Here is an 18827-nt window from a genome sequence, read left to right as displayed (position 1 = left end):
GTATTCAATATGCAGATGACTCCACACTAATATGCTCAGCAACCTCTCCATCTGAACTATGTTCTCTTACTCAAAATGTTTTCAACACTGTAGAAACATGGTTTACCAAACATTGCCTCCTTCTTAATGCCAAAAAAACGAAACTCCTTCTCTTTACACCCACTACTAGGTCCACCCCCTTAGACTTCTCAGTCTCATCAAATAATGGCACTGTCATTTACCCTGACTTTACCACCAAACTATTAGGAATAACCATTGACAATAACCTCACATTTGATCATCATATAAACAACACCATTAAAATAGTCAACAGAAAAATAGGATCATATCTATATAGAATAAAACCATTTTTAACTACAACAGCCAGAGCCAAGATTGCTCACTCCCATCTTATCTCAACCCTTCTGTATGCCTCACCTATATTTACCAACCTCAAAAAAACTAACCTCAATAAATTAGCAACTTCCTACAATAATATTGCCAGATTTGCTACTGGCAATCCCTTCAGAACTCACCACTGTTCTAATCTTAGGCAACTAGACTGGCTGGAATTCCAAAACCATCTGATAATCCCCCAACTCACAATGGCCCACAAAATATTTTACCAACCCAATAATACCCCTATACTTTCAAAACTCTTAGTCCCATATAATAATCTGAACTCCTTACATTCTTCTAACAAACTCCTTGCTAGCATAGTAAAGTCTAATAATACAGCTGGTGACTCTCTGTTTACAAATACAGCAGGAAAAAACTGGAACCTGTTACCCAATGAACTAACACTAATTACATCCTTGCCACTCTTTAAACAAAAACTCAAAAAACGCCTCCAAATGCACTGGCTATGCCCATGTAGTAATCCTGACTAACAACCATCTCCACCCCTGTTTCTTCTTCTTCTAACCAAAGTTTCAAACATTTAATTTCTCAATCTTGTATTATGACTGACACTATTTAAACCCTAATCAACTTATTGCTTATATCCTTGAACCTTCTGGGATCCATTGTACACAACTCTTACAGTATTATAACTGTTTTAGCTTTCTTAAGCAATATTATGTTCACTGTTACTTTTTTTAATGTGTTCTGATCTCTGAAATGTATAAACTTCCTGTTCCATTTGGTTATTATAACTGTTTTAGCTTTCTTAAGCAATATTATGTTCACTGTTACTTTTCTTAATTGTGTTCTGATCTTTGAAATGTAAAAACTTCCTGTTTTATTTTAGTTTATTAATCCTGTATTTACCTTGTAACAAAATTTTTTATACTTTTTTGTATTTTTGTATATGTGTGTGGAGCTTTTCTCCCCGGGCCTCTACTGAAAATGGATATATATCCAGCTAGACTAGCCCGGTCAACAAATGTAAATAAATAAATAAATAAATAAAATCATGCCAAAAATAGTCCGATATGCTGAAGGTGCATCCCTTATTTTCTCTGCCAAAACCCCGTTCTTCACCAACAGCTCACACAAGATTTATTCTCCCCTATAGAAAACTGGTTAGCAAAATAACACCTAATACTAAACCCAAAAAAGACAAAGGTTCTCCTTTTCACTAACACCAAATGTAAAGTTAACTTTCAAACCACCTCTTCAAATAACACAAATATCAAAGAGGTCTACAGTACTAAATTTTTAAGGGTTACAGTAGACAGCACCATCACAAAAATAAGCAATAAAAAAACATACATCAGAAGTTAGGTCTGCTATCGAGAGCCAAATAGTTTCTGACTGAAAGCAGCATAACATTAGCATCCGCCTACATGCTGGCTACACTTTTTGCCTATTCTAGTTTCACTAATGTCCAATCATAGATTCATAGGTACATACCAGGATACTGACCACCAGGGCCTTTATAAGCCTAGCCATGCAATCCAACACAATTGTGCCCTTATGCATCACTGGCATTTATTAGGAGGGGGTACGTTAGGAACTTTCTAGAGGTTCTGTGGGGGGTATGTTAGTTTGGGCATTGCTGTCTGTTTCTGTGTATCAGAGACATGGGGGCCAGACCAGGGGTGAATTTCTGATTTCCCATCCATTGGTCAAGGTTCTGTTTAAATAGGGTTAGAGATGGACTCTGATTCACATGGATGGGGACCCTGTTCCAGAGCATGGGGATCATCTGAGACACATATCTATCTCACCAACATGTCTTATTTATGTCACAAGCAAAATTTAAATCCTTGGATCTAGTGGTTCTGATACTCTTCATTTTGAGGATGTGCAAAAGATCCATCAGAGCTGGATCCAAGAATGCCTTGTATGTCAGGCATAAATCATCTCTCAGTAACCTGAAGGAGACAGAGTACAAAGATAGGGCTTTAAGGTGATCTGTATAAGACAATGTGTTTATACTCTGGATTCTCCTGGTTAGGAACCATTGTTGGAATTCCAGATGTTGCATATGTCTGGTCATGTACATACTGAAGGGGGAATTATACTAAATGATGGGTCTAATAAGGACCAAATAAAGTGGCACTATGGCTTCCCTGGACATGGATGCTATGTCCCTCCTTATGAGTTGGGTAACGTAGACTGATTTGCTTACTATCTTCGCCACATGTTGGACAAAGGCCAGATTACTGTCTGCTTATGTTCCAGATCCCTGACTACTGGGTCAACTCTTAGGCGTGTCTTATCAATGAAGTAGTTAGCCTGGATGGCAGTTTTCCCAAAAAGCACTATAATGCATTTCTTGGCATTGAATTTTAATCTGTGACATTGGCACCAGGCATTTGTCTGTGTTAGTCCTACTTGTAAGGTATTTATGCCATGGGAGCAATTTATAATAGCTCCTAATTTCCAGTCATCTGTGAACTTGGTTAGCCTAAGGTGCTTGACATTAGTTTTTACCTCCAAGACGTAGATGCCAAATAGGAGCAATCCCAGCATGTAACCCTGAGTTATCCCACTGGTGACTGGTCTCTTAGTGGAGGTGGTCTCACCAATCCTGACTTCCTATGTCCTGCCTGTGAGCTAGAAAGTCATGCAGGGGTTTATGCCCAGTTTTATGAAGTCTGAGATGAATTTGTAATCCAGCAAATTCACTTTGTTGTTCTACTCACTGAAGATGGTACCATTGACCACCAGTTTGACACACTGACGTGTGCTGCCTGTAAAGTTTTGGACATAACTGTAGAAGGTCTTGTGGTTGTCTTTAGTCTGTGAGGCTATCTTCACCTAGCAATTGGCCTTGTTGGACTTAATTAGTCTTCTTAGTTTCCTGTTTGGTTTAATTAGAGAGCTCTTATCATTATGGAAGTTGCTCTTCCTGATTTTAGTTGTGACTTTTTTTCTTTTGATATATACCTTATTAAGGTTAAGATTCCACCAGTGTGGCTTGTTCTGAGAGTTTGTTTTGGGCTTACATCTAGTAGGTACATGGTTGCACATGGTCTCTGTGAACAAGTCTGAATAGGTTGGTGTGAACTCAGGGTTGGAATGGGAATTGAATTTTGACGAACAATCACTTAGCAAAATGTGTTTTGCTTTGGAGTATTTCCTTACTGTTAAAGGTTTGCCGTGGTTACCAAGCTGGTTTTTATATTGATTGAGACAGCGTTGTGGTCCTACCTTAACAGTAAGGACATGACATGGGGGGGGGGTGCAGTGCACTTCTATATTGGTGAGTACCAGTCTAGTATGTTTGAACCTTTGGTGCATGTGAGTGCTATCTGGTCAAGGGCATTTGTGTTAATAAAGTCCAGGTATCACTGTGCCTGTAAGTATGATACAGTGCATATTTCCCAGTCTATAGATGGTTAGATAAAGTCTCCCATGAGTAGGGTATTTGTTTTAATGTTGAGTGTTTCCAGTAGGTATAGGTATGAGTTATGGGATTCTAGAGACATAGAGGGTGGTCCATAGCTTGCTAGGATATGGTATAGGACATTGTCAATGGTGATTTGCAAGTGGATAAATTCCAGGGCATCATAATGTTTAACCAACACAGAGTCACACTTGTTGATAATATAGGTTGAGAATCCTCCACCTTTTCTCCCTGTTTGTGCAACTGATGGTCTAAATGCATAGAAGACACTGAAGCTTTACACTGCCTGAGTATTTTCTGTGGATTTAAACCATGTCTCAGTAATGGCACAGATTTTTATATTATTCAGAGTGAGGAGAGCTTGTAGGGTATGGAGTTTCCTGTTTAGGCTCCTAGCATTGAGCAGTAACACCTTTAGGCTTCTTTGGGGTTTATTTGCTATGTCAATAGGTTTGTCAATATGGCATTACTTAAAAAAGGCTCTAAGGGGGGGTGGATAAAGTTTTAGCCAATATTTGGACACCTTGGAGAGACAGGTGCAGACCATCCTTTGCAAAGCAAGGTGGTTTGTCAACCATAGGTTCACAGGTTCATAGGTTCATACTAGGCTATCTGCCCGAGGGCATTTACAAGCCTAGCCCATAGTTTTGTGGCTTACGCCACCCCTTTAGTATGGGGAACTATACCCATTATTTTGCTGTGCCTCTGTTGAGCAGTGACACTGAGGTAATCCCTGGGGTATATCTGCGATCTCCCATCCATTGGTCAAGATTTCTCTTGAACAAGGCCAGCGAGGTGCTCTGCCTCACATATACCGGGATTTTATTCCACAGCATAGGGAGTCTTTGGGTGATGAATCTATCCCTCCAGCACGTCCTATTAATAGCCGTGTCGAGGTTTAAGTCTCCCGCCCTTGTGGTTCTGACGGATCTAGATTTTTTGAGGTGAAGCATATTCATCAAATCTGGGTTTGACATGGCCTTGTATGTTAGGCAAAGGTCACCTCTGAGCAAGCGGTAAGTGACTGAATAGAGCTGGAGTTTTTCTTCTCATAATGACAAATACTGAATTTCCCTGGAAACAACAGAAAGTAAGCCAATTATTAAAGTCAATCATCTTTTTTTGTGCTGTGGTATCATCCTTGATGAAGGAAGAATGCTGCTCAATGCAAGGCATGTACCTGCCTGAGACACATATTCAGAGAGATCAATAATGTCTCTCTTCATATAGTTCAGGGAAGTAAGTTTCCGGTTATTAATGGCCACATAGACTGTGATAGAATCATACCAATGCCTGTGGTGTAGTATCTTGAGTGTGTGTGTAACTTGGCTGATTCTGGCTCCAGATAAGTGACTAACCATTATCTTCTCATTGTTTAGTCTGGTGAGTTGTGCATCTGTGTGTAATACAGTGGAGTCCCCTATGACAAGAGTCCTGGGTAATGAGTTTGCTTGACTTATGGGCTTTGCTTTCTGGGCTAAACTGGGTGCAAGTGTATACGTGCTGTTTGGTGTTGCTTTTAGTGTATTCTTTAGAGATAGGATAGGCATTGCCATTTATAGGCTTAGGGGGTCTTTGAGGTTTGGTAAGTTTGCTTTTAAGTTCCTTATCATAAATTGATAAATTGGTCTATGTATGTGGTGGACACTGTGTGGTGGATATAGTGTGTGTGTTCTTGACAACCTTACTTGTATGTAAGATTTTTGCCTCCAATAAAACTGCGTATATGCATCTCTCACATACTCTGTTTGTTTCTTTAAGGCTTAAATGGTTGTCTGTGAACATGTAACAATTGCTACACTGTTACACCTCATCATTAAGGGCTTTTCATCCAGAAAAAAGAAGGTCATTGTCCCACTGTACTTATCCCTCATTAGACCCATTATAGAGTACAATGCCCCGTTTGGTATGTACCTCACAAGACATCTGCAACAGCTGGAAAGGCTGCAGAAATACCTCACTAAAAGAATCACAGACCTAAAGCAGATGCCCTATGCTGACAGTCTTAAAAAACTCCAGCTATTCTCTGTGGCATAACTTCTACTCAGAGGTGATCTCTGCTTAACATACAAGGCCATGTCAAACCCTGAGCTGTTGGACATGCTCCACTTAAAGAAATCCCAATCCCTCAGAGCTACACACTCCAGGGATCTAAACCTTGTCATCACAATGAACAAAACATGCTGGAGGGATAGTTTCCTGACCCAGAGACTCCCCAGACTCTGGGATAGACTGCCCATACATGTCAAGCAGAGCTCCTCCTTGGCCCTCTTCAAAAGGAACCATAGCTCTCAACAAGTCATGGACAAATTTCAACAGAATCAGGGACAAAGCCAGAAAAAATCAGGGACAATCAGGGACACTTTTAAAATATTAATGCTATTAGCTTGAGACATTCACAGAATCACAACATATGAATTAACATACATTTTCTGAAGTAAAATAAGGCTACAACCCTTAATTATTGTCATTATTTATTAAGTGAAATTCACTAACTTTCCTCTAAAAATCACCATTTTAGGAGGGATTAAGAGGGACAGAGCTAAAATATGAGTCAAAATCAGGGACAGTTGAGAGGTATGAAAGGAACCTTGACGATTGGATGGGAGATAGGGAATTCACTCTCGGGATTACGTCAGTCACCCTGCTAGACAGAGATCCAGGGAAGTAAATATTATGGGAAGAAATATCCAGGGAATTGTTATGGCTAGGCTTGTATAGGCTCTAGGGCTGATAGCCTAGTACCAACCTATGAACCTTATCCACCAAGCTGGCTATGAAGACATTTGGAAATTTCATATCCATGTTGTCTGAACCTATATTTCAGTGGGGTACTGCATGTCTTGGACTGGGTTTTACAGAGGTCTCAGGCTTTAAATATAAATGTTTTCTTCCCTTTTGATGTACAGCTTGTATCACACACTTCTCAGAGTGTTGGACAAAAGACCCTGGGTGGATATAGTTCTGTGCTAAATGTAGCAGAATTGTCAAAGAGTTTATAGTTATTTAGAAAACAACAGTGATGGCAATAGAACAAAGGGTCATAAAAGAAAGTAATATGCAGCAAATATCATTTGATGTTAAAATCATAATGGAGGGTTGTAAAAAGGAGAAGAATTTAAGTATGACATGGAGGTAGAAAAAAGCTCTCAACAGCATCCCACTTTCATGGGTAATGGAATGCTTACAGATGTATAGGATTCACCTACACTGATTAATTGCATTGCAGTGACTATAAAACAATGGCAAACCTCTTTGCAGTTGAGCCATGATAAAGGGCAAATTATTATCCCAGGGATAAAAATTCTAAGGGAGATATTCCATGGTGATTCTTTGTTAACACTGTTGTTTAATATTGTCCTTAACCCATTAAGCTGTTTACTTAACAAATTAAGTTATGGTTACACTTTAACTCACAGACAACAGCATTGTTTAAAAACATCTGATCTGCTTTTAGCAGATGATTTAATATTGTATAGCTCATTAGATAAAGAGTTAAAATCACAACTACAAATGGTTAAACCTTTCTCAGATGATGTGAGATTGATGTTTGCTCCTGATAAATGTGTAAAAGCAACAGCACCAAGAAAATATCAACCTGAGGCAGCAATGTGATATAAAGGAACATGAGCAGGAGAGAGTGCATAAATATTTGAAAACAGATGAAGAGTCGGTAATAAAACATGAACACATGAGAAAAAAACACAGTAAGGTGTAATTCAGAAGACTAAAACTAATACTAAAAACTGCCTTGACATCTAGGAATAAAGTCCAAGATATAAATTAATTTGCTCTTCCTGTTCTAATTTATAGCTTTGGTGTGATTGACTGACCCCAAAAAGTATCGAATAAAGCTGACATGAAAACAAGAAAAATGTTTCATGCTTATCATACGATATATAAAAATCAGCGTATACCAAGATTATCCCCGGGATTCATGAAGCTCGGCGTAAGAACGGTGTTAGCCTTGCGCCGACCGTGTGGTGTAGAGATGGCGCAGCAGCACCACATGCATATTAATGAAGGTGCGCTGCCGTAATGGCCACGTGCATAGGAAATGTGTACGAGTGCAGGGAGCATGTCCATGCGCTGCACGGAGGCGTGATCATTTCAGCTGCATACGCGCAACCTAAAATGCTGACTAGTACAGCCTGCCTGCAATAGTAATCACTCCTGGATACTGAAATGTATGCAAAGCATACAAGACAACTTGCGAACACCACAATAAGAAGTAAACACAAAGGCACATAGCTGAATATTGAGTCCCCGTCCCTCGAACAAAGATATTTAAAACCCCGTACCCGAATTCCACTGTAGTGTCGCTAGTTATATCAAGTGGAAGCAAAACGCATCGTGTTAGCGCACCGCCAATTGCCAAGCCTAGCCCAATGGTATGGGTTACCACCTGTCCCACATTGTGAGGGACAGTCCCCCTCTAGGCAGTTATGTCCATACCAAATTCATAATAAATGTGAAATGTCCTGCGATAGTAGGACATAATTATGTCCCATATGTTCATAGGTTCATAGGTTCATAGGTTCATACTAGGCTATCTGCCCTAGGGCATTTATAAGCCTAGCCAGAGTGTGTTTGGCTTTTGCCACCCATTTTAAATTAATTTTGCTATGCCTTTTTTGAGGTTAGTATACTGTGCCTCTGTCTAACAGTGACACAGAAGTGATAGCCGGGATAAACCTACGATCTCCCATCCACTCATCAAGATTCCTCTTGAAGAGAGTCAATGTGGGACTCTGCCTAACCTGGACTGGGATTTTATTCCAGAGTGAAGGGAGCCTCTGGGTTATGAATCTGTCCCTCCAGCATGTCCTATTTATTTCAGTGCAGAGGTTCAAGTCTCTCGAGCGTGGCTCGATGGGATTTGGATTTTCTGAGGTGCAGCATGTCCATTAATTCGGGTTGGACATGGCTTTATACGTCAGGCACAGATCGCCTCTGAGCAGGCGGTATGCCACTGAGTAGAGCTGGAGTTTCTTTAACCGGGCAGCATATGGCATCTGTTTGAGCCCTTTGATCCTCTTGGTGAGGTACTTTTGGGGTCTTTCCAGTTGCTGCAGGTGTCTGGTAAGGTACATCCCAAAAGGGGCATTGTACTCAATTATGGGCCTGATGAAGGATGAGTAAAGAGGCACGATGACCTCTCCTGATCTAGATGTGAATCCCTTCATGATTAGGTGGGCTATATAAAATGTTTTTCTAACCACTTTTGCCACGTGGTTGTCAAATGAGAGATTGCTATCAACTTGGGTCCCCAGGTCCCTAATGACTTCTTCTGTACTTAATGGATTACCACCTATGTGGTAATCTGTGGGCACTTTGTTTTGCCAAAGGGGATGACTATACACTTTTGGCATTTAGCTTGAGGCCATGGCTCTGGCACCAGTTGTCTGTTTCTATGAGGCCCTTTTGGAGGATGCTTGTGTCGGCTGGAGAGTTGATTATGGCACCCAGTTTGCAGTCATCTGCGAACTTGGTCAGCCACAGTCCTTCCGTGTTGGCCTGTACCGAGAAATATATACCGAACAAGAGAGGTCCCAGGACTGAGCCTTGTGGGACGCCACTTGTAACTGGTTTGGAGTCTGACATGGCTCCAGCAATTCTAACCATGTGGGTTCTGTCCTTGAGCCAGTTTGCAACCCATCTAGTGACATAGGGGTTTATATTTAAGCTGGTGAGCTTATCTATAATGCCCGAGTGGGGTATTGTATCGAAGGCTTTTGTGAGGTCCAGGTAGGCTGTGTGGACCACCTTCCCCTCGTCAATGGCCTTGGTGACTGTTTCAAAGAAATCGACCAGGTTTAAGAGGCAGGATCTGCCCTTAACAAAGCCGAACTGGGTAGGATCCAGTGTCTGTAGGTCCCCAATATCTTTATTTATGAGGTCCATGATGATCCTTTCCATAGCTTTGCAGACCAAGCTAGTCAGGCTTATGAGGTGATAGTTTCCAGGATCCGTTGAGGCACCACCTTTGTGGAGAGGGACCACTGTTGCTGTACGCCACTCTTTGGGTACATATCCTGTAGTAAGGCTAAGATTGAACAGTAGTTTTATGTTTGGGTTTAGCTCTTCTTGAGTTCATGTAGACGAGCCCGGGACACCATCTGGTCCCATTGATGCTGTGTTTTTTGCTTTGGAGAGGGCGGCTCTTACCTGAGCATCTGAGATGTCAGGGGGGTAGCACTCTGTTGGGATAGATATTTGTCCTTTTGCTGGGGAGAGGGGGGAGAAGTTTGCACTGAACCTGTCAGCTAGGATGTTGGCAATGTCTGTGGGCTCGGTGTATTTTTTGTCATTTTGGACTAATTCTGAGCATATCTGGGAATTCCCACCCAGGTTCCTAACATAACTAAAGAAAGCCTTGTGATTATCCTTAGTGTCCTGTGCAATTTTTCTCTCTAAGCTGGCCTTAGACGATTTTATGAGTGCCCGTAGTTTTTTGCTAATACTCATCAGAGATGCCTTCCCTTTTTGGGATTTTGCTCTATCATGTAGTAGCTTCCTCCTTCTATTGTATAGTTTGTTTATGGCTGGGGTCCACCAGACAGGATGTCTACCTTTGGAGGATTGGGTCTTGGTTTTATTTGGGATTGCATGATCCATGCATTCCTGAAGGTGTTCATAGAATGCGTTTATAAAGGATTCTGCGGTCTGGGACGTATTTTCCACAGGCCCGGGGGCTTTGAAGGATTTCGCCTCAGTTTTGAGGCGTGTGAAATTTGCTTTAGAGAAGTTTTTCACTGTGGTTTTCTGGGCAGGGGGTGGGGTCGGGATGTGAATATCCAGTGAGATTAGTTTATGGTCTGATCTTACCAGTGAGGGATACACTTCTGGTCTGGAGCATAGTGTCCCCATGTTGGAAATAGTCCCATACAGTACGTATGTCCGTATATAAAATACCTATATGTTACAAGAAACAGAATAAGCAAGTAAACGGATACATAATTGAATACTCATCATCCCCTTCACAGCACACCACCCCCTCTTCCTGAATGTCCACCAAAACCAACCATACGTGGGCTGCTAGATAGGTGCGGCCATATCTGCACATAGTGACCCTTACCCATATCTAGTAGGCAGTCTCACCCTAGGTATTCTCAGGATTGCAAACTATGTATCCCTTGCATGTATAACCCTACATTACAGCCATAAAGCAAAGATGGTCATTGTTTCCCACAATTTTTGGATATCCCTCATGGGATATGTATCTGTTCTAAACATTAGACTTGGTGTCACAACACGATGTCCAGTTCTGTATACATCTGGACACAAGTTGTATGAGCAGTAGCTGTCCACAAGACTGCTCAGCCTCCAGCCAGCCCTGCAGAAACTACAACCCGGGATTAAACACATGACCGTGATGCACGTCTTCCCACATGCATTATCAAGAATATATACCTTACACATTCGCATAGTGGCAGTCGGATATAGGGTGCTTAAGGTGCTGTAAAGCAGACGTAAGTAGGGTTACCACCTGCCCCATCTTGTGAGGGACAGTCACTTTTTTGTAAGTTGTGTCCAAACCAAATATAATTCAATGGCAAATGTCCTGTGATAGTAGGAAACATGTCCCATATATTATGTAACAGTTGCATAAAACAGTTATTTACGTAAAATACTCAAAGTTACAAGAAACAGGTGAAGCAAACAAATTGCTACAAGAATAAGCGTTCATTTAGGGAAATAAGTAAAGTTCTAACCTTTGTACTGACTGTGGGTATGTGTCGGCCTGTAAAGTCTGATGTGTGCCCGAAAATGCTCCGCTTTGGCCATATGAAAAGGTGGCAACCCGAGACGTAAGTGGGTATGCAAGCGTGTATGCATGACGGTAGGTGGCGGTGATTCAACGGTATGGGAAATGTAAATGAGAATGTAGGTGTATATGCATGTGCATGTACAGACCGATATATACACACACACACACACACACACACACACATATATATATATATATATATATATATATATATCTATATATACATATATATATGTATATATATATATATATATATATATATATATATATATATAGATATAGATATGAAGAATGAACATGGTCACAATATAGGAAATCCCCGTAATAGTTAGTGCTATTATATATCAGGATGGCCATCGGTGAGCACACCTCTGCATCCTCAACCACAGGTAGAACGCTAAAAGTGGAACGAATGATCTTCCCTTGCTAAGTTTGACTTTCAACTAGGTACAGGGCAGTCCTGGTCCCCAGTCGGACAAGCCTAAACCCGGAAGACCATATGAACACCCTGACAAACGAACACACGTATGTGCCAGGACTATAGGCTGTAGAGGTCTAAATATCCTCGGAGTGAGTCAATATGCGGCATGAGTCCAGAGCAGTAGGGAATAGGGAATGATGCATGTGTAGTAGTGCATTTTTCCCAACAGGTAAATGGATGCCTGCTGTGTAAGTGAAGCGATGAGGTGTATGTTCGGGTAACTATGCACCATGGGTATACATATAAATGAGGCAGAACACCAATAGTGTAGTGGTTAGAGCATCCGCCTAAAGAAAAGGCATTCATGGTTCAAGGTCAACAATAGCACATATCATTTTCCTTTTGGAATTAATGTTGCTCTGCTGTAAAGCCGACATTTAAACATGTAAAGGTGAACGTGTGTATCGCATGGGACTATTAACCATTTCCTTTCAAAGTGGTATTGTCATAATGTATAAGGCACAAATAAGCATAAATAAGTGACAGTAAACATATGTAATGCACAGTAAGCATATGCGAGTGCGCCTGCGTGGGTGTAAGCGGCTCCCAGCATAGGAAATGTATGTTTGTATGTACAGATGTAATATATATATATATATATATATATATATATATATATATATATATATATATATATATATATACACACACACACACACACACATATATATACATGTGTGTATAGATATATATCTACATACGTGAGAAATATATATATATATAAATATATATATATATATATATTTATATATATATATATATATATATATATATATATATATATATATATAAAGAATGGACGTTGTAACAGTAAAGCATTCACAATGGATGTGAAGGGAATCAAGAGCAATGTTGGTATTATATAGTGCTTTCAGCATATGTCATAAAAAGCTGCCCAGAAGTGAGCAGAGCACAGCTACTCACACCACAGGCAGGGTTTTACCAGTGGGAGTAACATCTTTGAAATGCTAGGTCTACTTTACACACAGGCGGAATGTAGTCCAATGCTGGGACCTCCAAAAACTGGAAAGCGCAAATGGCTGTATTCCATAACACCAGGAAAGGCACGTATGTGCAAATATACATGGCGGGAGACCCTGTGAATACACGAGGCGGGGCAGAATGTGTGTAGGGCCCCAAAAGCTCTGGAGTGGGAAATGTGTAAAGGTGTATCATGGCTGCAATAACAAGTGGATAGTGGATGTTACGCCTGTAAATTTAACATGGGTGGGGTGGAGGAACTATGGGTATGCAATTATGGATCCAGGCGTGCCAGGGTTGGATAGGCCAGTTCTAATGGACCGCCCCATGGAGGTCAGCTAGGTCATAATAGGTATATATGCATATTGACATGCAGACAACAATATATGTTGACGTACAAATTCTGTAACACATGCATTCCATTTGTTGACATAAATAATAAGAATGTGCCCATACAAACATCGACAGTACATGGAATAATAGGCTGGGCAGAAGAGGGATGGGTCGAATTACACTATCACATTCCAATTACCATTGGTAATCCCTACATGAACATATAGCGACATCTGTCCACTGTATAACGTACTACATACCGATTACAAGATAACTGGAGTGTGTCGGCATTATAATGAATAAGGCACTAGTATGCTGGTGAAGCTTATAAACACCATTACACATGCATATGAGTGGGGAATGTATTGACACACTGATGTACATATATATAATCATAAATATATATATATATATATATATATATATATATATATATATATATATATATATACATACATACACACACACACACACACACACATATATATATATATATATATATATATATATATACATATATGACAGCAAGATATGAATATACATGTATGAATACATATGCAGATATGTGTATATATATTAATGTAAATAGATATATATATGTTACAGTAAATATACACATGTATATACCTAGGTTATGTTACAGCAGTTATGGGTAACATGTTTAGACTGGGCATATGTTGGTGGGAGGTCCACTCAACAAACGTCTACTTATCACCCACCCCAGCTAGGCTGGTGAGACATACAGACACGCAATAAAGGTAAATACAACACTGGTTCCCAGACCACCGGCAGGAAACTACCAGTGGGAGAGATCTACAAGGTCTATACTTTAAACAGGAACAGCGACGTCCCTTGCGGGACACCAAATGTTTGGTACCTTCAACCAATGGGGGAACACCATTACGACCAGGATGTAGCTGTACACGGAACAGTAGGTTGTGCAAGCCTGATAACACATGGGTTGACACAATGTACGACATGTGTCCCGACACGGGGAGAGTTGGCAGTGTGTAGGGGTGTGTTCATATCCCACCTGCGTCCACCTGCGCCCACAGTAAGGATGAATGCTGTAGAGTAGTGGCAGGTGGGGGAACTATGGGTATACGATTATGGGGCTAGGCATGCATGCGTTGGCTGGCAGACACGTATTAGGACCGCCCCGTGGGTGTAAGGAATATTCCGATGTGGGTATAGCAGATGTCCATACCTCCCAAACTATAAGATCAGATCTACTGGACAGTCCGTAAACCAGTGGGGGAATACATAGGGATCATATCATTGAACTGTCCCCGATTACCAGGGATGTCCGTGATTACAAATCAGAATCCTAGCACAGTCTCAACTAAACCATCCTAGATCTAGTGATATTAGGAGGAAAGGTGGCGGAATACATGTAATGAATAATGACAACATGTAAGAGTCATAAACTGCATGCACCTCAGAAAATGTGTATGAATACATATGTGCTTTGTGTACGTCAATGTGTCAGGTTAATAGCACCAACCTTCTAAATGTGTCCCTGAGGTCGTTATGCAGTGTCCCTGATTCAGTGTTTATTCTTCCCCATTCGTATGAGAGGTCTGATAGTGAGAGAAAGCGCATGTTCCACCGACTACCTTAGAAGATTGATAGAATAAAAGGTATGGGGTTACCACCTGTCCACTTTTGCGAGGGACACTCTTCTATGGGCAGTTGTGTCCTGCATAATAACTGTAATTAAGGCAAATGTCCTGTGATTTAGGGCAAAGACTACCTATATTGTCTGTAGTAGTAGCATAAACAATTATGTTCCTCTGAAACACCTAAATGATATAGGTATCATTATAAGCAACTATAATGCTACAAGAGTAACTTTTTATTTAGGCGAAACAGTGAAGTACACCCCTTTCTACTGGCTGTGGGTGTGTTGCCCTGCAAAGTCTGATGTCTGTACATACAGGTCCTATAGCGTTGCCACCCTTCCAAATGGCCAGAGTGGGACATATTCTGTAGAAATGTCAGACATTCCAGGACTAAACATACCTACAACCATGCATAGTACAGGATTACACTTATTTGCACAAATAAAAGCTTAATCTAGTTGCATTTGAATTGCTTATGCTACTTCACATAACATATAGAAGTGTCATATATAAAATGACTGTTGTATGCAATCATTAATGAAAAGTAGAATATAATAATGTCCTGTAATCTGGACATGTGCTATGTCTTGATTATTTTTGCACCATCCCTCGCAAAGTGGGACAGTTGGTAGCCCTAAAGTCCTACCTTGGCCAATTGAGAAGGTGGCAAACCTATAATAGGTATGCGGCAACATGACCCGTCCAACGGATGTGGCTACCACAGCCCAAATACTCATTTGTAATGCAGGGTCTCGGTTCCCATGTATCAGCCAGATAGGAGCAGAGTGTATGCAGAACACAAAAATATGATTAATTCACTGGACAGGCCACTGATTCCGTACAGTCGAACACCATGCTATCTCCTAATGGGCAGCCATTCCCGATACTGTAGTCAGGTAGTCCGATGTGATAGGCAGTACAAGGTGGGAGCAGATTGTAAGAGGAACACACAATTATGAATGATTCACCGCTGATTCCATACATTCAAATGCCATGTGGTCTCCTAATGGGCAGCCATTCCTGATACTGTAGTCAGGAGTGGCCTTAGGTCAATTGGTGCCCTAGGCAGAGGGCACAATGAAACCCCCTCCACACCACCCAGTGCCCCCATCCTGGTCTACCTACACCAAATAAATACTGGTAAAGTGCACCCACTAAAGCGATGCCCTAGGTGGCCGCTTAGTTGGCCTATGCCTAAGGCTGGCTATGATTGCAGTCATGTAGTCCGATGTGATAGGCATCACAAGGTATGCCTAAGAGGAACACATGAATATGAATTAATTTTCGGACAGGCCGCTGATTCCGTACAGACGAATGCCATGCCGTCGCCTAATAGGCAGCCATTTCCGATACTGTATTCATGTATTCCGATGTAATAGGCATCACAAGGTGGGAGCACATTGTATGAAGTACCCACAAATATGATTGTGTCACTGGACAGGCCGCAGATTCCGTACAGCCGAACGCGATGCCGTCGCCTAATGAGTGGCCAATCCCAATACTGGAGTCATGTAGTATGATGTAATAGGCATCACAAGGTAATATTGTGGTCCTCGCTCACACATAGGGGTGTGAGTGACAGATGCAAGCAAAAATGTCGGTGCATTAGCAAGTGCGGGAATGAGCGGGTGTAAGCGTGTTTGGCTACCAGTATGCGAGTATTGCATTGGTTAAGCAATGTAGAAGCTAATCGAGCATAAGAGGCTGTAACCAGAGGATATCATACAGTGCGGTCATTCAACAGAATAGGAATGTATCCAATCATGTAGAAGTACATGTGAGTGTTTATGTCCAGCATATAGGTACATACATATATAGAGATGTATCAGGAACATGCCATGTGGCAACAAAGCATTGCAAACGAATGAAATGGGAAACACCAGCAACGCCTGTATTATGTAGTGGTGTTGCTCTATGTGATCACCGTATACATCACTATGTGCATGTAATGTACAATAACACAACAGTACCTGTCCAATCATTATGTGTGAACAGTACTCCTGCAATGTGCAACATCATCATCATGATAAAGGTAAATGGGGTAACCATAGAGGGACCGGTAGGGTTTTGTGTATAGGTTCAAAGGTTCATAGGTTCATACAAGGCTATCTGCCCTAGGGCATTTATAAGCCTAGCCAGAGTGTGTTTGGCTTTCGCCACCCATTTTAAATTAATTTTGCTATGCCCTTTTTCGAGGTTAGTATACTGTGCCTCTGTCTAACAGTGACACAGAAGTGATACCCGGGGTAAACCTACGATCTCCCATCCACTCATCAAGATTCCTCTTGAAGAGAGTCAATGAGGGACTCTGCCTAACCTGGACTGGGATTTTATTCCAGAGTGAAGGGAGCCTCTGGGTTATGAATCTGTCCCTCCAGCATGTCCTATTTATTTCAGTGTTGAAGTTCAAGTCTCTTGAGCACGTAGCTCGATGGGATTTGGATTTTCTGAGGTGCAGCATGTCCATTAATTCTGGGTTGGACATGGCTTTATACGTCAGGCACAGATCGCCTCTGAGCAGGCGGTATGCCACTGAGTAGAGCTGGAGTTTCTTTAACCGGGCAGCATATGGCATCTGTTTGAGCCCTTTGATCCTCTTGGTGAGGTACTTTTGGGGTCTTTCCAGTTGCTGCAAGTGTCTGGTAAGGTACATCTCAAAAGGGGCATTGTACTCAATTATGGGCCTGATGAGGGATGAGTAAAGAGGCACAATGACCTCCCCTGATCTAGATGTGAATCCCTTCATGATTAGATGGGCTATATAAAATGTTTTTCTAACCACTTTGGCCACGTGGTTTTCAAATGAGAGATTGCTATCAACTTGGGTCCCCAGGTCCCTAATTACTTCTTCAGTACTTAATGGATTACCACCTATGTGGTAATTTGTGGGCACTTTGATTTTGCCAAAGGGGATGACTATACACTTTCTGGCATTTAGCTTGAGGCCATGGCTCTGGCACCAGTTGTCTGTTTCTATGAGGCCCTTTTGTAGGATGCTTGTGTCGGCTGGAGAGTCGATTATGGCGCCTAGTTTGTAGTTATCTGCGAACTTGGTCAGCCACAGTCCTTCCATGTTGGCCTGTACCTCCGAGAAATATATACCGAACAAGAGAGGTCCCAGGACTGAGCTTTGTGGGACACCACTTGTAACTGGTTTGGAGTCTGACATGGCTCCAGCAATTCTAACCATGTGGGTTCTATCCTTGAGCCAGTTTGCAACCCATCTAGTGACATAGGGGTTTATATTTAAGCTGATGAGCTTATCTATAATGCCCAAGTGAGGTATTGTATCGAAGGCTTTTGCGAGGTCCAGGTAGGCTGTGTGGACCACCTTCCCCTTGTCAATGGCCTTGGTGACTGTTTCAAAGAAATCGACCAGGTTTAAGAGGCAGGATCTGCCCTTAACAAAGCCGAACTGGGTAGGATCCAGTGTCTGTAGGTCCCCAATATCTTTATTTATGAGGTCCATGATGATCCTTTCCATAGCTTTGCAGACCAAGCTAGTCAGGCTTATGGGGCAATAGTTTCCAGGATCCGTTGAGGCACCACCTTTGTGGAGAGGGACCACTGTTGCTGTACGCCACTCTTTGGGTACATATCCTGTAGAAAGGCTGAGATTGAATAGTAGTTTTATGTTTGGGTTTAGCTCTTCTTAGAGTTCATGTAGGATGCAGCCCGGGACACCGTCTGGTCCCATTGACACTGTGTTTTTTGCTTTGGAGAGGGCGGCTCTTACCTGAGCATCTGAGATGTCAGGAGGGCAGCATTCTGCTGGGATAGATATTTGCCCTTTTGGTGGGGGGGGGGAGAAGTTTGCGATGAATCTATCAGCTAGGTTGTTGGCAATGTCTGTGGGTTCGGTGT

The sequence above is a fragment of the Protopterus annectens genome, chromosome 5.part0 (assembly GCF_019279795.1).
Source record: "Protopterus annectens isolate FY-2018-M chromosome 5.part0, PAN1.0, whole genome shotgun sequence".
In the NCBI taxonomy this organism is placed as follows: domain Eukaryota; kingdom Metazoa; phylum Chordata; order Ceratodontiformes; family Protopteridae; genus Protopterus; species Protopterus annectens.
The sequence above is the reverse complement of the archived record's forward strand: the minus strand, read 5'-3'. Positions refer to the sequence as shown.